This window comes from Papio anubis, chromosome 8 (assembly GCF_008728515.1).
Source record: "Papio anubis isolate 15944 chromosome 8, Panubis1.0, whole genome shotgun sequence".
NCBI lineage: Eukaryota > Metazoa > Chordata > Mammalia > Primates > Cercopithecidae > Papio > Papio anubis.
Genome location: NC_044983.1, coordinates 127,077,520 through 127,098,878, shown reverse-complemented (window position 1 = coordinate 127,098,878; position 21,359 = coordinate 127,077,520).

The following is a 21,359-nucleotide window of genomic DNA, read 5'->3' as shown; positions in this document are numbered from 1 at the left end:
AAAGTCTCTTGCCTCATTTGGCTGACGGAGCCCATTTCTGCCTGGTCAGCTTGGATCACCTACCTAGTCCCTTATGTGGGGGGACCCCAGAGGAAGTTGCCAGATAAAAATGGAAGTGATGCTAGATGGGCACAAACAATGATGACCACCACAATCCCTGGTCTGCTTTCATGACCACCCTGGTGACCAGTCATGCTCTTCCATCTACCAAGTCATTCTCTTCCCATTATTTTGAGTCACAGCACATCCCTAACCTTTAGGCTCATGACCTCAGCCATTCTTATCACCCCCTTCTCTCCATTTCAGAACAATGACCATGTAGAAAGCCCTACCTTGTTTTCTAATATCGAAACTCTCTGGAAAATCCCTCCTAGGCCATCCTCACCTCCTGGGCAAGGCCCAGATTAAGGTAGGTTTCATTAACAACTAGGATTGCACATGTAACTAATTAAGAAGATCTGGGTAAAGGATGCAAATCTAGGGGAGTAAATGTTACTAATTTACCTTGAGAATAAAAAAATGATAAACTGTGCTCTTTCTACAACTCTAGGCACACTAATTAGCAATCCAAAGCTAATTCTCCAATGTCTGTTTTATTTTCCTGGAGAGAATAAGCTGAGTTGATAAGAAGGCTGAAACTAGTAGGTATGTTCCTGCAGAGGAACTGATCAATGAGTGGAATGTGGCCTGAGGAAATATAAGGGTAAGAGTCGGAGGTCTTCAGAGAGTTGAAGGAATATTACCAATATTACCAACCTGGAGGAGGAAGCAGGCCTGCCCTGTGATTTTTCAGGGAGACAAATCACAGCTCTATGCCAGGAAGTGATTTCTAATCATCTGAACATTGTAATGGGTGCATAAAGTGTCTCAAGAAGTAGTAAACTCTGCATTTTTAAAGGCATCCAAGCAGAGGCTAGATGTGTACCTGTTAGGGATGCCGTGGAGGGAAACCTTATTGTGCATAAAAAAATGACCAGTTTCAAGGTTTGTTGGACTAGAAAATCCTGGGATTTGACATTCAACCTGTTACCTTCCAAAGTAGAGGGCAGTCAAAACTCATGACTTATTTCTGATATGAGCTTAGAGGATCATGGAACAATGAATCTAACATCATGTCGTCATGAGAGCAGAGAGTTGCAATTTCCATGACTAGCAAGAACAATGTAAATGCTTTATTTTGTGACATATGTTCAGAAGCTTTCAGAAGTTACCTATTCTTGTGACGTTTCTACCATTAAAAATCTACTCCATTTAAGACCCAGGTCCATTATGCAGGTGGGCACTCATAAACGGTAGACCTTGGGAAGGTAACTCTACCTGACTTGACTTCAACTTCCTTATCTGCACGTGAGGAAGATGAATGAGTGTCCCTAAGGTTGCTTCTAGCTCTGAACTTCATATAGTTTAATAATTCCATCAACACACAGAAGTTGTGTAGATAAATAGGATTTCCCTGGGACACTGGCTGAGTCAGCAGGTCTGGGTGGACAACTGAGGTTGAGGGATTCCGCACAGATGGGGACAGGTAGTGCTGAAGCAATGAGTTCCAAGGTGTTGCTATTGGAGCAAGAAGTACAAATAGGAGAATGCAATAAATTTATGCTTCTTCACAACAGAACATCCAGATTCTCTGACTGACTTATTGCTGGCATAGTAACTAATTAAGTATCTGATACATAGTGGCCATGCAATGAATGTTTGTTAAACTGAGTACTACTAAACCTATCCATCACTTTAGCCAAACCAAATGACTTGTGATTCCCAGACCACAGTATTTATGTGATTTTTGTGCTCCATTCCCTGTGATTCTGGTTGGTGTTCTTGGCATGTTCTTGGCAACCAAAAATCTTTAAAGCTATCCTAAGTCAAGGGTGGGGAGATATTAGGAGGATAGCAAGCTCATGAACATCAAAGGCAGAAAGCAACATACATTTGGCCACATGGTCTTGGGAACTGGAAAGGTAGACACACATATTTCTGCATCTCTCCAGGATCACAGGTTTCCACATTTTTGTATCTCTGCATTCCGCCAACCCTGACTTTCTCCCGCTTCTCTTTTTGTGCATCTTTCTCTACTAACTCATTAGTATGCCATTCGCTAACTGCCCTGTGCCAAGTGTATGTTACCTGTTAGTTTTTGCATTTACCACCTTCTGATTCAATTTCAGAGTCTTTTAGTCAAAATTTTCAAGAGGATATCAATTGATTGCACTCGGCCCATTGGGTTAGGCATGAGTCTATGGATTTCAGGCACTTTTGCTCATATGGCCAGATTTACGCAGTCATATAGTTTCCCCTTCTAGGGGCTATGAAGATGAGACCACAAGCTACAAGGAAAAATTGAGTGCGGTAGGCAGATTGACTCATAATGTTCTTGGCAGATAACTTTGCTCATTTTATTCCTTCTGTCTGGAAGTTCCATCCTCTCATCTGTGGTCAGTGAGCTCTTATTCACCCTTCAAAGTCCGTTACATATAATATGCCCCTTTAAAGTTTTACCTGATCTCTGTAGGCAAAATTATTCCTTCTTTCCTGGCTACTCTCATACTTTGGTCATGCTCTAGTGAAATATTTATCGATTTATTCATTCATGCATCCCATACATGTGTATTGAACACTATACACAGAGCACTGTGCTAGATAAGGAGGGTATATGTTGGCCTCAGTCTTAGTGATGGAAAATGAGTGAACCAATAGAAGTAAAGCACTTAAAGCAGTGCCTCTTCTGAATAGAACACCCTCAATAGCTTTTTTTTTTTTTTTGTATTTTTGATACGTTATAGCATAGCAGTTAAAAATCATAGGCTCTGAGGCAAGAATGCCTGTTTCTGCTACTTGTGTGTAACTTTGGACAAGTGAATTCTCCCTTAATGCCTCAATTTACTCATTTGTAAAATGATCAAAAAGAATAAGTGAGTTTAATAGCCAAGATATGAAAACAATCCAAATGTTCACTGATGGATAAATGGATAAAGAAAATGTGATATATGTTGAAGGAAATAATAGATAACACAAACAAATGGAAAAGCATCCCATATTAATACACTGGAAGAATCAGTATCATTAAAATGACCATACTGCCTAAAGGAATCTACACATTCAATACAATTTCTATCAAAATTCTAATATCATTTATCACAGAATTAGAAAATAGAATCCAAAACCTTGGATGAAACAAAAAAAGAGCCTGAATATCCAAAGGAACCCTAAGCAAAGAGACCAAAGCTCTAAGCATCCCATCACCTGACTTCAAATTATATCACAAGGCTATAATAATCAAAATAGCAGGGTACTTGTATAAAAATAGATAGATCAATGGAACAGAATAGAGAAACCAGAAATACAGCTACATACCTGCAGCCAACTGATCTTTGACAAATTTGACAAAAACATACACTGGCAAAAGGATACCCGATTCAAAAAATGGTGCTGAGAAAATTGGATTGCCATATGCAGGAGAATAAAACTGGATCCCAACTCTCGCCATATACAAAAATTAACTCAAGTTGGATTAAAGACTTAATCCATACATTTGTATGACCTGAAACTAAAAAAATAATGGAAGGAACCCTAGGGAAAATTCTTCTGGATACATTGGCCTAGGCAAAGAATTCATGACTAAGACCTCCAAGGCAAATGCAACAAAACAAAAATAGACAAATGGGACTCAACTAAACTAAAAAACTTCTGCATAGCAAATGGACAACCTGCAGGATAGGTGAAAAGACTTGAAACTATGCATCTGACAAGGAACTTACATCTAGCATCTACAAGAAATTCAGAGAGCTCAACAACAGTACAAATAACCCCATCAAAAGTGGGCAAAGAACATGAACAGAATTTTTTCAAAAGAAGACATACAAATGGTGAACAAGCATATAAAAAAATGGTCGACATCACTAATCATCAGATAAATGCAAATTAAAATCACAATGGGAAAATATCATCTTATAGCAGTCAGGATGGCTGTTATTAAAAAGTCAAAAAAATAACAGATATTGGCAAGAATACATGGTTGGTGGGAAGGTAAGTTAGTCTACCTCTATGGCACAACCTCTATGGAAAACAATATGGGGATTTCTCAAAAAAACAAAAACAGAACTCCCATTCAATCCAGCAATCTCACTACTGGGTATCTTTCCAAAGGGAAAGAAATCATTATAGCAAAAAGATACCTGCACTTGTGCATTTATAGCAACACTATTCACAATAGTAAAGATATGGAATCAATCTATGTCCATCAAGAGATGATTAGATAAATAAAATATGCTACACACACAATGGAATACTACTCAGCCATGGAAAGAATGAAATTATGTCTTTTGCAGCAACTTGGATGGAACTGAGGCCATTATCTTATGCGAAATAACTCAGAAACAGAAAGCCAAATACCTCATATTCCCACTTATAAGTGGCAGCTAAATAGTGTGCACACATAGAAATAGAGTGTGGACTGACAGATATTGAAGACTCAAAAGGGTAGGCCGGTGGAAGGAGGGTGAGGAATGAGCAATTACTTAATGGGTACAATGTACAATATCCAGGTGATGGTTACACTAAAAGCCTACATTTTACCACCATGATTATATCCAGGTAACAAAACTGCACTTGTATCCCCTAAATTTATACAAATAAAAAGGTTAAAAAAAGAAAATGTGGTTTATACCTATAAGGGAATATGATGCAGGCTTTGAAAAGAAGGCAATCCTGCCACATGCAACAACACAGATGAACCTTAAGGACATTATGCAAAGTGAAATAAACTAGTCACAAAAGGACAGATACCATAGGATCCGACTCATATTAATTACCCAAAGTAGTCAAAATCATAGCAACAGAAGTAGAGAGGTGGTTGTCTAGGACTGAGAGGGAGGAATAGAAATTAGTGTTTAATAAATATAGGGTTTCAGTTTTGCAAGATGAAAAGAGCCAGAGATCTGTTGTACAACAATGAGAATATACTTAAATACTATTGAACTGTACATTAAACATTGTTAAGATGATAAATGTAATATTATGTGTTTTTACCATAATAAAAAGTGTTTAAAAAAAAAAAAGGTAATTTCTTCAAAAAGCCTGAGCTACCAATGCTATTTGGCAATAAACTTTCAAATGCTTATTTCTCCCACAAAAAAAAAAAAGAAAGAAAAAATAAAGAGGAAGAGAGAATTAATTTATGCCATGTTGTTTAGAACAACCTCTGACATATGGCAAACATTGAAAAACTAGTTACTGCTATACATACAATTAAATATGTAATGTGATGCATGATATTATGGAGGTGAGTTCAGAGACGGCATGGTGGAAAATCACAGTAGCACAGTGAGCTAATTCCAGGGTCACCTGGCTCTGTGGGTGTAAGTGATTTAAACAATAAAGAGTGCAACTACTCTGCTTTGAGAACCTGCTATGGGTGAGGTGGATGTGTTCTCTGATCCTCTCAGCCAGCATTCAAAGGAGGCATTATTTCCTGTCAGACCGTGAATTTCTTGAGGAAAGGATCTCTATCTTGTTCGGCATTTTGCATTTAATGTTGTTCCCAATAAGAATAATGTCTATTAAATGAGTAAATTTTATCAGTGGAGTAACTGTGGTTCAGAAAGGCTAAAGGCCCTCCCTGCTAAATGCAGAGTGACAGTCAAAACCAGCTCTGTCCAGCTGCAAACTCCATAATGTTCTAATCCACTGTGTGGCCTCCAGGGGAGCCTGACAAACCTCTACAACGACTGGGTGAGTGGGCAATTCTTCCATTCCAGAAAGAAACCGCATTTGAATGGGGGCTTTCCTAAGCTAAGCTCTCTGCATTATGATAGCTGAGAGCAGAAGCGAGCTTGGATGGGTTAATTCATTGGAATTTGGAAAAGGGAGAAGATTAAATAATGATGACACAGTAATACGATGACATAATAAAATAGCTGGCACTTACTAAGTACTTAAGTAAAATAAAGCTGAGTAAAATAGCTGGCACTTACTACAGTACTATAAGTACTATATGGCAGGCACTGTGTTGAGCCATTCATATGCACTATCTTGTTTAATCTGCATTTTATCTTGGTGAAGTTGGGTTTTTGAGGTGGAGGAAAATGAAGCTTAGAGAGTTTAAGAGGCTCACTAAGTTTGCTCAGCTTGTAAGTAGCACAATCAGGAAGTGAATCCAGGCAGTATGACTCCAGTTCCATGCTTTGAACAATGCCAGAAAATCCAGTGAATGATCCTAAGGCATGGGGCACATGACTGGGTCAACTGCTATAGGCAGGAATTTAGCATAATGGTTACTAGAGCAAGGAACTGACAGTCCTTGGTTCTAGCCTGGTTGCACTACCTAGTGGCTCTGAACCCTGGCATGTTGCTTCACATCTCTAGGCTCCTGTATCTTGACTTGCAAATTGAAGTTAATACCAGTGATAGAGTGTTGCAAAGAAAAGCAGGACTGTGAGTTCAGCATTTGGTCAGTAGCGGGACCACGGTTTCTGGAGCAGGTGGGTTTCTATTATGGGAGAGGAAACAAAGAGAGCAGGAGTGAGAAAGGGCAAGCAATGGGTCCCTAAAAGGACCTGGCACGGAGCTCTTGGACTCGGGCAATTTCAAGACCGAGGGGATCTTAGCAGTCAGATGAGGGAATCTTGAATTCTTGGCACATTCCTTTCATCCTCTGCAAGCGAGCTTTTCTTTTTGTCACATAAATGATGAGACAGCAGCGCCTGCATCTCAAGAAGATCTGTAGGAGTTTTGTTTTTAAACACCCCTCGCTGCAGGGGTGAGAGCTTGTTACATTTTTATTACTGCCAGGTTTAGCCCCGTTGCTAGTGCTGACACATGAGTCGCTGTGCTGGTCCTGGGAGAACCACGGTACTCCGACTGACAAAGCAGATTAATGGCGGCAACGCGACAATCCTGCCTTGGTTTTGTTTTCCTAAGGAAGCCACAACGTTGCCAGCAAATAGGGACAGCTGGGATGCTGGCGGGTGTTTCCATTTATGTGGGAAACTGAGGAGCGGCCTGCACCTTCTGAGGCTGATAGCAAGCCAGGTGCTCCCTTCTGAGATGAGATTAAGGCTTGCACACCTGTGTGGCTTGCCTCCACCGGCAAGAGCAAATGTTCACAGAGCACCTCTATGAACCAGCGGCCGGCCTAGGTATTGCATTGCATCCTGAAAATGGTGCTGTGAATTATGCACGAATGTTCCCATTTTATGGAAAAAATAAGCAGTGCTTCAGAGACATTAAATGCACTTACTGAGGTCACACTGCTGTCAGTGAGTAGCAGGAATTAAAACTAAGTCTTGTTGTCTTCAAAGAACTAGCTCTTCCCCTACCGCAGGCTGCCCTTCGAATTGCTAATGAATCCTTTCCATATACATTTCTGCATGTAACCTTCATCACAGCAGTGTGAGGTAGCTGTTATCAAGGAAAATGAGGCTCATAGAGGTTAACCACATTACTCGAAGACCCAGGTTTATTAACTCTTTATCACTTTATCTTAGATTTAATAAGCACCACTGTGCTGGTTTGTGTCGGGTTCTGGGTGACAATCTTCATGAGATGTACATGCTCTTGCCTTCATGGAGCTTACGTCCTATTGAGGGAGCTACATAAATGCTATCACCCAGGAAACAGTTACGTTGTAGGAAGTAACATAAGGAAAAGTACAAGGGTTTTGAGATTAGAATGAAGGAGATGTTCAAGAAAGACTCCTTGAAAAAGTGACATGTAAACTGAGGCACAGTTAGGAGGAGAGAAAGCAAGTGCCATGGACCCAGTGTTTGCATCACCTCCCAAATTCATATGAAGCCCTAATCCCCAAAACAGTGGTATTTAGAGGTGAGGCCTTTGGGAGGTAACTAGATTTAGATGAGGTCGCGATTGTGGGGGCCTCACGATGGGATTGGTATTCTTACAGGAAGAGGGAGACCTGGGCTCCCTCTCCTTCCACCATGTCGAGGACACAGCAAGAAGGCAACCACCTATAAGCCAGGAAGTGGACACTCACCAGGAACCAAAGCTGCCTATACCCTGATCTTGAACTTTGAAGACTCCAACACTGTGAGAAATAAGTATCTGTTGTTTGAAGCAACCAGTCTATGATATTTTGTTAAGGCAGCCTGAGGTGACTAAGATAGCAGGACTTGAATCTAGTCCAGGAAAGCCACAGGGCTCTGTTTCCTCTCTCATACTGCATTCTTCCTGCAATGAAAGTAAGTTATTAAAAATGCAGTTTTCCACAGTTACTCTGATGTTTTGCCTGAGCCTGTGCAGACCTTTCAGGACTCAGTTAAGAACAAATCCAGGGATAGTTATTTGCTTTCACTGGAGAGCAAGCAATAGACATGTAGCCATTAACTGAAATGGTTTTGGACATTAAGTCAATTTCTGGGGGAAATGGAATCGGGATGAACTGCCACCTTTTAGTGTATCTGATGTTCACTTCTTTTTCACGCTTCTCGATACAATTTCACCAGTAAAAATTGTTCCTCAGTGTGGAACCTGCTATTGCCAGATAAATGAAACCCCTTTGGCCTTGGGATGTTAGGAGAGAGAGAGAAAGACAGAGAGAGAGAGGCATGAAGATACTTTTCTCGTGTGAGTGGTGTTTTATAGACTCAAAGCATGTGAGAGCTGGAAGGGACTTCAGATTCGGCTAAGTCCAACCCCCTCATCTAATATGTGAGGAAACTGAGGCCCAGAGAAAGGAAATGCCCAGCTCCAGGGCAGAGCTAGGAACACAGAAAACAAGTGTCATGGAGTGAATGTTTGTGTCATCTCTCAAATTCGTATCTTGAAACCCTGATCCCCAGTGCAGTGGTAAGTCTGGTGACAAATCTGGGAAGATAACACTGATCTGTCCTTCATGAAAATGGAGATGTCTCTAGGTATTTCACATGTAAAGTAGGTTAATACAGAGAATTAGTGACATATGAAATGATTGAAAGTACTGGAGGAGCAAAGGTCAGGAAAAGCTACTGACACTCAGTTTTAATCACAGCTATCAAATAATTTGGAATTGTAGGAAAGTGTCACGAATGATTATATTTGCTTGCAGCAATAAAGCAGGTGATCTGTAGGAGAAAAGAGATTTCTGTAAAATCTCTCATATGCTAACATCTGTGCATATATTTGGTTGACAAAGAGAAACAATAATATGGCTTCTGTCTCTCATCCTTTCCAGCCTTTACTGGCAAAATCGAAAGCATAGCTCTGGTGACAAAGAATTCTGGGAAATGTAGCTCCCGGGCTTCCAGCCCCTTGTGAAATAGAGACTAAAAAGGAGTAGAAATGGTGCTAAACTGATAACAGAATTTCTAACACAACAGTTCTACTAAATTCCTTCTACCCTTTCTTCCATCACTCTGTATTTCTTTTCCTCTTTTCTTCCTTTCCAGAATATTCGGTGAGGGACTCAGGGGATTGTTGTCTGTTTGGGCTGAGGCCTGGCTGGTGTAGAATGACAGAGATTTGCCTTGAACAATAGCATGCGTTTGATGGGAGGAAAGGCCTTTCCAGACATTTGCAAACAAGCCAAATCTGTTTTAAAAGAAATCTGGACATGTTTATGTGTCACTAGAAAAATCCAAACACCATGATAGAAAAATGGGCAAAAATAGTAGTGGATCAAGACCCAGACTGTAGGTGTGGACAGATCTGAAATCTAGGTCTGTCTTTGCTCTTCTCTACCTAGAAGACCCTGAGCATCTGATGTAATCTATGACTTAGTAATATGAATAACACAAGTTATAAATCTTATAGGATTCTCGTGAGGATTGCATGAAATAATATATGTTGCATTATATTTAGCACATAGTGAAAATTTTGTAGTGGTCCTGATATTATTATGCTTATTTTAAATCATTATTGATAATAACTGATGTTGAGAGTTCAAAAATTAGGACTCAGTTTTGCAGAGATCAGAATTCAGTCTAGGTTCTTTAAGCAGATATGAATCAAATGCTATTTACTAAATGGCTTTCGGGATCAATAGAGAGGCTGAGGAAGCTGCCTCTTGGTTGAGCTCTCAGGACCACCTCAGAGAACTTGGTCACCCAGGAGCCACTGCGTCATTTTTGACCTGAAAGCCTCCTGATGAATTCAGAAGGTGGTGCTCCACCTGCAGGCTCTGCCACTTGCTCTGCCATAAATACGAACCAGAAAGACCAGGAAGGCATGTACTAAATCAGGGAAGTGTCTGTACAGGTACTGGCTTGAGGCCTATGCCACCCACATATGGTCAAGAAGCCACTGGAAAAAAAAAAATCAGACCTGCCCAGAATGGTGCCCACAGAAAGAGAAGCAGCAGCAGAAATGGGCTCCACTCCATTGCCACCTTCCACATTTCAGACAAGTGCATCTAACCCAAATCATATCCAGGGCCCCAGCTGTACAATTGTTTGTACCATGTAGTATTTAGATGTATACACCCTGCACCCCAGGAAGACAATCCAAAGGAAGTGGAGTGCCAATCCACTATTTTAATCACTGGGAAACCATGTTTTTCTCAACCCTCATGGTTTCATGGGGAGCTACTTCCCCAGGGAAACACTCCTGGCCACTGTTTCCATTCTTTACTTATGGTTGTCCATGAGAAAATGTGTGGGATATTTAATAATGAGCTTGGCTCAGCTCCTTAGGGTTTCTTCCTTGAGTTATGCTCAACACCAGCGAGGATGCATTCTCCTCTTCTCCGGGGCCAGGCAGGCATCTTAGTCCAAAGGCCCTGCCCCTGTTCAGGGTGGCCAGCAATGGCCCAGCTATGAGGGAACTTAATGAATAAATATCTGTCTCCTGTATGGGCAAAGTTTTAGCAAGCCCACCTGCCTACACAGCTAAGCCACATGCTCTAAACAGCTTTGTCCCTAATGAAGCTCATATTTTGACCCCAGAATACTTGATTCTTGTTCAATGCAATTGATTCCAAACTCAGGCAGGTGATAGTGGGTGTTGTATGTTAATCCATGAAATTTCCATTATGAAATTAGAGCGTGAGCAGATAATTAACAAAAGAAATATAAATGACAAGTAGAGAATGATCAAACTCAAAGGCAATTAAACTTCAGTTTAAAAAATTCAAAGACGCCGGGCGCGGTGGCTCACGCCTGTAATCCCAGCACTTTGGGAGACTGAGGCAGGTGAATCATCTGAGATCAGGACTTTGAGACCAGCCTCACCAACAAGGTGAAAATCCTGTCTGTACTAAAAATATGAAAATTAACCAGGCATGGTAGCAGGTGCCTATAGTCCCAGCTACTTGGGAGGCTGAAACAGGAGAATTGTTTGAACCTGGGAGACAGAGGTTGCAGTGAGCTGAGATCGCACCACCACACTCCAGCCTGGGTGACAGAGTGAGACTCCATCTAAAAAAAAAAAAAAAAAATTCAAAGAAAATTTTAACCTAAGAAGTTAAAAAAAAAAAGAAAAAAAGAAAAAAGTGAATACTCAGTGTGTGTGATGAGTTAAAAATACTGCCATATACTGCTGGTGGATATACAAATTCATATATTTGAGGAGAAATTTTTTTTTATTATTATACTTTAAGTTCTAGGGTACATGTGCACAACGTGCAGGTTTGTTACATATGTATACATGTGCCATGTTGGTGTGCTGCACCCATTAACTCGTCATTTACATTAGGTATATCTCCTAATGCTATCCCTTCCCCCTGTCCCCTCCCCACAATAGGACCCGGTGTGTGATATTCCCCTTCCTGTGTCCAAGTGATCTCATTGTTCAATTCCCACCTATGAGTGAGAACATGCAGTATTTGGTTTTCTGTTCTTGTGATAGTTTGCTGAGAATGATGGTTTCCAGCTGCATCCATGTCCCTACAAAGGACACGAACTCATCCTTTTTTATGGCTGCATAGTATTCCATGGTGTATATGTGCCACATTTTCTTAATCCAGTCTGTCACTGATGGACATTTGGGTTGATTCCAAGTCTTTGCTGTTGTGAATAGTGCCGCAATAAACATACGTGTGCATGTGTCTTTATAGCAGCATGCCTTATAATCCTTTGGGTATATCCCCAGTAATGGGATGGCTGGGTCAAATGGTATTTCTAGTTCTAGATCCTTGAGGAATCGCCACACTATTTTCCACAACGGTTGAACTAGTTTACAGTCCCACCAACAGTGTAAAAGTGTTCGTATTTCTCCACATCCTCTCCAGCACCTGTTGTTTCCTAATTTTTTTAATGATTGCCATTCTAACTGGTGTGAGATGGTATCTCATTGTGGTTTTGATTTGCATTTCGAGGAGAAAAATTTTGTGATATATATCAAAGCCATATGGCTTAACCCAGAAATCTTATGCCTAAGCACTTCTTTCAAGGGGACAAATCAGTTATCCATTTCAGTATTACTTATTATAGTGAAAAGTTATGACTTCCTCCAGGTTCCAAAACAGAATATTAATAAAACAGTTGCAGTACACAGAATGTTATGTTTCCATTAAAAAATGCCTTAATATATGAATATTTGATTTCATCTTGAAATAATCATGGCATAGTTTTAAGTGAAAAAGATTATAAAACAGTGTATATAGCATTATCTTAGTTTTATAAGCACATATGTGTGCATCTATATCTATATATACGTATTTATACATATGTGTGCATCAATACACATATATATCTGTGGTTACGTATGTGTTTATATATGCATATATGTGGACACATAGATGTATATTTATGAAAAATGCAGTTATGACATATGTGCTTTCTAAGGTTCTGTAACAAGAGGAGGGCTGGAGCAAAAGGGATGGGAGAATAAAACTAATCTGTGTTTTTGGGCAGCTGCCTCTTTCTCTCACTTTCCATTCTCTTTCTGGTTTCTGATACAATTGCAGTCTGTGACAAGAGATTTTGCTATCTCAGTGTTCTCTTGATGACTCTTTTATAACTAGAAATCATGATTATTTTATTATTTATTATACAAACAACACTAGGGGCACATTAACAAAAATGAAAACCTTTTCTGACAATCTGCCACCCTAATAAGTCAGCTTCCTTTTATCTCTGTTCCCTGCCTGTTCTAATCCATAGGCATGCAGTATTTGTTCCTATAACAATGTTCTTAGCAATGTTCTTATAACATGAACACAATTTTCTGTTTTTCTTTTAGCCACCCGTATAGTCAAAGCTTTTTCCTTGTTGCTTCACAGTGCATCCTCTGTCTCTGCATGAGAAAGGAAAGTGGCTTGAAAACACGTAGATGTGTCTGGGTCCCTTGTGCTCTTCCTTGCAAGCACTGAGGTACTGGCAGGTGTGGATGTACCAGGTTGTTCCTGGCCACAGCTGCCAAGGATCGGAGCCTGGTGTTGATGCCTAGTCAAGAGAGCTCTTGGTTAAGATGGTACTAATCCCAGACTGGGTTAGTCACCTCTTCTGTGTTGTTGTCTTGCTGATGGTCCTGTACCTGTTTTTGTCAGGGTCTAATGCTTTCTGGAGTATGGCTTGGACATTGAGCACGGACCAAGGGTATGGCTTGCTGTTGCCTTGCCTTAATGAGCTCTAAGGAGTGGAAAGGGAACCCTAAGTATTCACATTCTCCTATGTTCCTGGCCCTGTGCTCAGAACTTAAGGGATGTCGTCTCCTGAGGCTTTCCTAACGACCCAGGGCAGTGGAGTAGAAGGGTTAAGAATGGAGATTTGGGTGCCAGGCCATCTTGTGTCCCAGTGCCATCTCTATCATGTACCTGCTGTGAAATGTTTAGACTGTGATTCCTGCTCTAGCTGCAACTTAGTTTGCTTACCTGAAAAATGTGGATAAAAATGATGCCTACTCCTTAGGGTTGTAATGAAGATCAAATGAGATATAATGTGTAGAGCACTCAGACTTGTGGCTGAAACAAATATTGAGCCTGACTTATTAGTTACTCTATTGCTGTTAGTGACAACAACTTGAGGACATGAGTACTGCTAACCTCAATTTACAGATGAAGAAGGTGCAACTCAGAGAACTTAAGTAACTTAAGTTTACAAAGATGGCACATTGAGTGCTTCTCACTGAGAACATTCAGATCTTTATTTAGACCAAGAAAAAAGCCCGGTTTTCCAATGATTGAAATTGACCAGGTGACAGACTGGTCATTAACAGAGAATATAGACTATTGACGTTGCCAACTCCCTGCTCAGTGGTTCCCAAATGTGGCTGAATATTTGTATCACCTGGGGAGGGTCTTAGAAACTCCCAATGTTCACATCTACCACTAACCATTAAGTCAGCATTTCTAAGGGTGACACCCAGGCTATGGTATTTTGTTTGTTTGTTTGTTTGTTTTTGAGATGGAGTCTCACTCTGTTGGCCAGGCCAGAGTGCAATGGCATGATCTCTGCTCACTGCAACCTCCACCTCCCGGGTTCAAGCAATTCTCCTGCCTCACCTCCTAAGTAGCTGGGGCTACAGGCATGTGCCATCATACCTGGGTAATTTTTTTAATTTTTAGTAGAGACAGGGTTTCACCGCCAGTGAAATCTCAGCCTCCAGAGTAGCTGGGACCACAGGCACTTGCCACCATGCCTGGCTAATTTTAGTAGAGACAGAGACCACCAATTTGGCCAGGCTGGTCTCAAACTCCTGACCTCAAGTGATCCACCTGCCTCAGCCTCCCAAAGCTGTGGTATTTTAAAGTTCCTCTAGAAAATTCACTATGAAGACAAGTTTGAGAACTTGCAATCTGGCTGCCCAGGTCAGCCTGTTAGATGGTGGCCAATGGTAGGGAAAGAAAAAGGAAAGCAAACCCTTGGTCAGTTCCATTGCTCAACTGCCATGATTACGAATGTTAGTGAAAGAAGCATTTGTTATCAGTGGGAGAAGTTATATCTTAAGTGATTGATCAGTTTCTTTTTATGTAGTTTTATGCACTGATGTGAACATCATGCATCGGCTATACATGTTGACCTTGCTCAAAAAAGTAGATCAATTTTTATACTGGGCAAAGTAAGTAATATTTTATATTTTACACTAGTTTCCAAGTACACTCTATTATAAACATTGGCGTTATATAGTCTCATCAACAAGTCAGACACAATTTAAAATGATATGAAAGACCAGCATTTGTTGGAGGTTACTTTGTTCAATATGGTATTGATTATCTGTGAATCCTTTTACATATGCCAATTATATTAGTCAGCTTTGGCTGCCATAAGAAAATACTACAGGCTGGGTGGTTTAAACAACAGAAATTAATTTTCTTACAGTTCTGGAGGCTAGAAGTCCAAAGTTCAGACTAGTTTGGCTACTGGTGAGGCCTTTCTTCCTGGCTTGTACATGGCAATCTTCTTGCTGTGGCCTTTCACAGGTAAATATGGCTGGAGAGAGAGCTCTACTCTTCTTCCCTCTTCTTGTAAGGCCACCAGTCATGTTGGATTAGGACACTGTGTCCCCATCCAATTCTCATCTTCTAGCTCTCATAATTCCCACATGTTGTGGGAGGGAGCCGGTGGGAGATGATTGAATCACTGGGGCAGGACTTTCCCGTGGTGTTCTTGTGATAGTGAATGGTTCTCATGAGATCTGATAGTTTTAAAAGCAGGAGTTTTTCTGCACAAGCTCTGTCTATTTGCCTGCTGCCATCCATGTAAAATGTGACTTGCTCCTCCTTGCCTTCCACCACGATTGTGAGGCTTCCCCAGCCGTGTGGAACTGTAAGTCCAATTAAACCTCTTTCTCTTGTAAATTGCTCAGTCTTGGATATGTCTTTTTCAGCAGCATGAAAACCAGCTAATACAGAATTCCATCCTATGACCTCATTTTACCCCCAAAAGCTCTATCTTCAAATATAGTTACATCAAGGGTTAGAACTTCAATATATGAAATTTGGGGGAGAATAATTGAACCCATAGCACCAATTTTATTTATTTTTACTCACCCTGTGAGTTATGTACTTATTTTGTTGAGAAAACAGGCCTACAGAAGTTAAATAACATGACCAAAGTCATGCAGCCCAGGTGACACAGCCAGATATAGAATCCAGAGCTGACTTCAAAGCCCTATATACTTATCAACTACTTCTCCACAATTCTCACCTATATTTACACCAAAATGCAATCCCTCTTTGTCAATGTGAATTCTACCTGTTTGGCATTTAATTTTCCTTTAAATCCTTTTTTGAGAAATTAGCAAAAGAGACAAGTGGCTGATCCTGCTAATTCTTGTTTACTCACTAGTCACGTATTGCTTGGATGTCTACTTTGTTCCAAATTAGATATGCAATAATATTGGATTTATACTTGAGGATGCTCATAGTCTAGAGCAAGAGAAAAACCAACAAACAGACAAAGATCATCCAGTGTGGAAATGCTCTGATGGTGTTACAGGACTTTGATGGAGCTCAAAGCAGAGCAAATGCTCTGGATAGGGATGGGGTGATGGGAGGTCAATGAGATGGTGACCCCTACATTTTATCTTGGACAAAGAGAACACAGGAGAATCCTGGAAAGGGAAGAAGGCATTCCAGGCAGAAGTGGTAAAATACAAATAGAAGCTGCAGCGTGAGGTGTGTGTCAGGTAAGAGCTGTGCCTTAGGCACCCAAATTTACTTCCCTGATGTATCTCATTGATGCTGTGGGCCTTATAAGTCCTTTTATCACATGGACCATGACATGAAAAACAACAATAACAGGTCATATTTATAGAGTCTATTTAAATGTCTATGTATTTTGCATGTTTCTCCCTTAATTCTCATAACAATATTTGTGGGGTAGATTCTGTTACAATCTTCTTTTTACAACCAACTTTACTGAGCTAAGAGTGCAACAGCATGCGTTCTGGGAAGACTTTGCCAGCTGAAAATGCTAAATACAGATGTGGCTTTGTTTGTGTGTTTTATGGGAGCCATCACTTCTGGGATACTTATGTCAAAATTTGGAATTACCGAACGCTCACATTTCAATGCTGTGAAGTGATTGACATGTGTACCCAGCAAATGTGCATGTGTAGGCATGGCATGTACCTTTTCACAGACTTTTTCCTTTTCACAAGGGTCTGAGGGAGAGATGATTGTATGAGGCTAGACTGACCAGCAAATCTGTTTGAGCTATGAGTGCTGGCAGGGACGAAGGCCTTTGTCACGTAGCTGCAGCAACATCTTCTTTCCCTTCTTGCTTTGCAGCATAGTCCTTTGCAAAAAAGACAAAGATTCAACTTTAAAAGCAGAAGAATCAACAGATGTCACAGATATTTTTAAACCAATTACTGAGGCATCCCTGCAGAGGCAGGCATATAAAATATAGATGTGGCTTCCTGCACCAAATTTGATTTATTTCTGAGATCACTCCTTCATCAGAGCTTGAGCTGCATTCCAATATATTCTGAACAAGCCAATGAGTAATCAGGGCATTCCTAGTTGTTAGCAACCCTGCAGATAATTTACAAGGCACATCATTGCCTCGGGCTTTAATAACAATTACTACAGAGCACTGTTTTCCCACCTAGGGCTGGAAGCTGAAAGGACTGCTCAGATCCTCCTCCCTGACTGGTTAAGCAAGTAAACATTTTCTGTCCCTTTGCCCCCTCCCAGTTTTCACCCAGGGCAGATCTTAATGAAAATAAACACACTGGGGCAATAGTGCCCATGAGAACAGGTTGTGACTCTGAGGAGAGGGCACTCTAAGTTTCACAACCTGTAGCCTCTGCACCTCACAGTAAAATACCATGTAATAACACCTCATTGCCATGTGGCAGGGTCGGTATGCTCTGCAATAGGGATGTCTTATTAGTAAGGACAGGTGTTCTAGCTCATTAATACATAATCATTGAGTTCCTAGTTTGCTGTTGGCACTGGGGAAAAAATTGTGAGTAATATAGACAAGATCATTGCCCTCCTGGAATGTGGGGGAAATATACCATTCAATAAGAAATTATAAGTATGGTGACTCTTAATGAAAGTTATTGCCATTCCTTTTTCCCTTTTCTGTGTTTAATCCAATGGTTCTCAAAGTATGTTCTCTGGACCAGCAGCATCAGCCTCACCTGGGGACTTGTTAGAAATACACATTCTCAGACCCTCACCTGCAACATCCTAATTCAGAAACTCTCAGAGTGGGGCCAAGCAATCAGTGTTTTGACAAGCCCTCCAGATGATCTTGATGCATGCTCAAGTTTGAGAACCACTCTTTTAACCTAATCAAGTAGAAATCCATGGTAGCTGAATTAGGATCAAAGGAAAACATTAATAAGAAGATAAGAAAATGTTATTAAATCTCATACTACTAGCTCCATAGTAAACTGTGTTGGAGAATGTGGTCTTGAGGCCAAAGCAGGGTATCTACTTTTTCTCCACATCCATACCTTAGAGCCTGCCTGTGGGGAGAGGTGGGTCTTCTATTTCAGGCAACTCCCAACCTGCTATATGCAGTAATGCTGACCTACTTTATAAACTCAGCAGTATAAGAAATTTCAGGCCTTCACTGTCCATCCAAAGGAAGACTTGAGCAGATCAGTTTACCCCAGGAGAGTGGAAGTAAAGGAGGCCCACTTCTTACATCTTGTATTAGTCTATACACATTACACACTGCTATAAATAACTACCTGAGACTGCATAATTTATGAAGAAAAGAGGTTTAATTGATTCACAGTTCCACAGGCTGTACAGGACGCATGTCTAGGAGGCCTCAGGAAACTTACAATCATGGCAGAAAGGTGAAGGGGAAGCAAGCACATCTTACCATGGTGGAACAGGAGAAAGAATGCAAAGGGGGAAGTTCTACACACTTTCAAGCAACCAGATCTCATGAGAACTCACAATCATGAGACGAGCAAGGGGGAAATTCACCCCCATGAGCGAATCACCTCCCACCAGGTCCGTCTCCCAACACTGAGGATTACAGTTCAACCTGAGATTTGGGTGGGGACACAGAACCAAATTGTATCATTCCACCCTGGCCCCTCCCAAATATCATGTCCTTCTCACATTTCAAAACACAATCATGCTTTTCCAACAGTCCCCCAAGTCTTTGCTCATTTCAGCATTAACTCAAAAGTCCAAGTCCAAATTCTCATCTGAGACAAGGTGAGTCCCTTCCTTCTATGAGCCTGTAAAATCACAAGCAAGTTAGTTACTTCCAAGATACAATGGGGGTACAGGCATTGGGTAAATATTCCCATTCCAAAAGAGAGAAATTGGCCCAAACCAGGGGCTACAGGACCCATGCAAGTCTGAAACCCAGCAGGGTCATCATTAAATCTTATAGCTCCAAAATAATCTCCTTTGACTCCATGTCTCACATCCAGGTCACACTGATGGAAGGGGTGGGCTACTAAGGCCTTGGGCAGCTCTACCTCTGTGGCTCTGCAGGGTACAGCCCCCTAGGCTGCTTACATGAACTGGTGTTGAGTGCCTGCAGCTGTTCCAGGTGTATGGTGCAAGCTGTCAGTGGATCTACCATTCTGGGGTCTGGAGGATGGTGGCTATCTTCTCACAGCACCACTAGGAAGTGCCCCAATGGGGACTCTGTGTGAGGGTTCCAACCTGACATTTCCCCTTCACACTGATGTAGAAGAGATTTTCCATGAGGGCTTCACCCCTGGAGCAGACTTCTGCCTGAACATCCAGGCATTTCCATACACCCTCTAATATCTAGGCAGAGGATCCCAAAACTCAGCTCTTGCTTTCTGTGTACCCATAGACCCAACATCACATGGAACCTGCCAAAGTTTGGAGCTTGTGCCCTCTGAAGCAATGGCCTGAGCTGTATGTTGGCCTCTTTTAACCATGCCTGGAACTGGAGTAGCTGGGGCGCAGGGTGCCATGTCCTGAGGCTGCAAAGAGCAGCAGGGCCCTGAGTCTGGCCCATGAAGCCATTTCTTCCTCCTAGGCCTCAGGGCCTGTGATGGGAGGTGCTGCTACAAAGGTCTCTGAAATGCTCTGGAGGCATTTTCCCCATTGTCTTAGCTATTAACATTCAGCTCTTCTCTACTTTTTCAAATTTCTCTGCTACCTTGAATTCCTCCCCAGAAAATGTTTTCTTCTTTTCTATTGCATGGTTGGGTTGCAAATTTTCTAAACTTTTATGCTCTGCTTCCCTATTAAATATAAATTCTAGTTACAGGTCACTTATTTGTTTATACAAACAAATGTAGGCTTTTAGAAGCAGCCAGGCCATATCTTGAACACTTCGCTGCTTAGAAACTTCTTGTGCCAGATACCCTAAATCATCTCTCTCAGGTTAAAATTTCCACAGATCTCTAAAGCAGGGGCACAATGCCACCAGTCTCTTCGTTAAAGCATAGAAAGAGTAACCTTCACTCCAATTCCCAGTAAGTTTCTAATCTCCATCTGAGACCACCGCAAACTAGACTTCATTGTCCACATCACTATCAGCATTTTGGTAACAACCATTCAACAACTCTAGGAAGTTCCAAACTTTTCCTCATCTTCTGGTCTTTTTCTGTTCCTTCCAAACTGTTCCAACTTCTGCCTATTACCCAGTTCCAAAGTCACTTCCAGATTTTCAGGTATTTTTATAACAATGTCCCACTTCTCTGATAATAATTTTCTGTATTAGTCCATTCTCACACTGCTATAAAGAACTACCTGACTCACTCCTGTAATCCCAGCACTTTGGGGTACTGAGACAGGCAGATCACTTGAGGTGAGGAGTTTGAGACTAGCCTGGCCAACATGATGAAACCTCATCTCTACTAAAATACAAAATTAGCTGGGTATGGTGGTGGTCACCTCTAATCCCAGCTACTAGGGGGGCTGAGGCAGGATAATTGCTTGATCCTGGGGGGCAGAAGTTGCCTTTCCCCCCTACTCCATTTAATGGCAATGTTTTCTAGGTTGCAGTAGGGTCAGGAACATTCTGAGGTCACAAAGAAGACTTTCAATTTTGGTTGATTTGACTTTTGAACCTGTTATTTCTCACCAATTTCATTCTTTCAGTTTATTTTCTCTATATCTCTGCCAATGTTCTCTGACTTCCTTTCCCATAATCTCTTCTTCCTAAACCATTGTCCTTATGCCAGCCTATTATTACTGACTGAGGCTTACATACCTTTGAAAAATACAATTATTCCACTGTTACTACTGTAGGAACATAAGCTCTTGTGTATGTCTCTGCTTGTGGGGAGGGAGTGGCATGGGGAGATGGCTGTTGTATGCACAGGCTGGCAAGAGCCTTGAAAATTAATCAGTGACTTGCAGGAGGTTTGTAGAAATGTCCTGGATGTGGCCTTGAATCTCACTGGGGGATTATCACAGAAAGGGAGGAGGAAGGAGCATGGGGAAAATGTGTCTTCCACGACAATACAGAGCAGCAGGCTCATCACCTACAGCATTCCGAAGCAAGGTCAGTATTATGAAAAGTCACAGAAAAATGGCAGCCACCCTAGGAAGCCAGGTTTAAACGTTGAGGCTCTCAGAACTG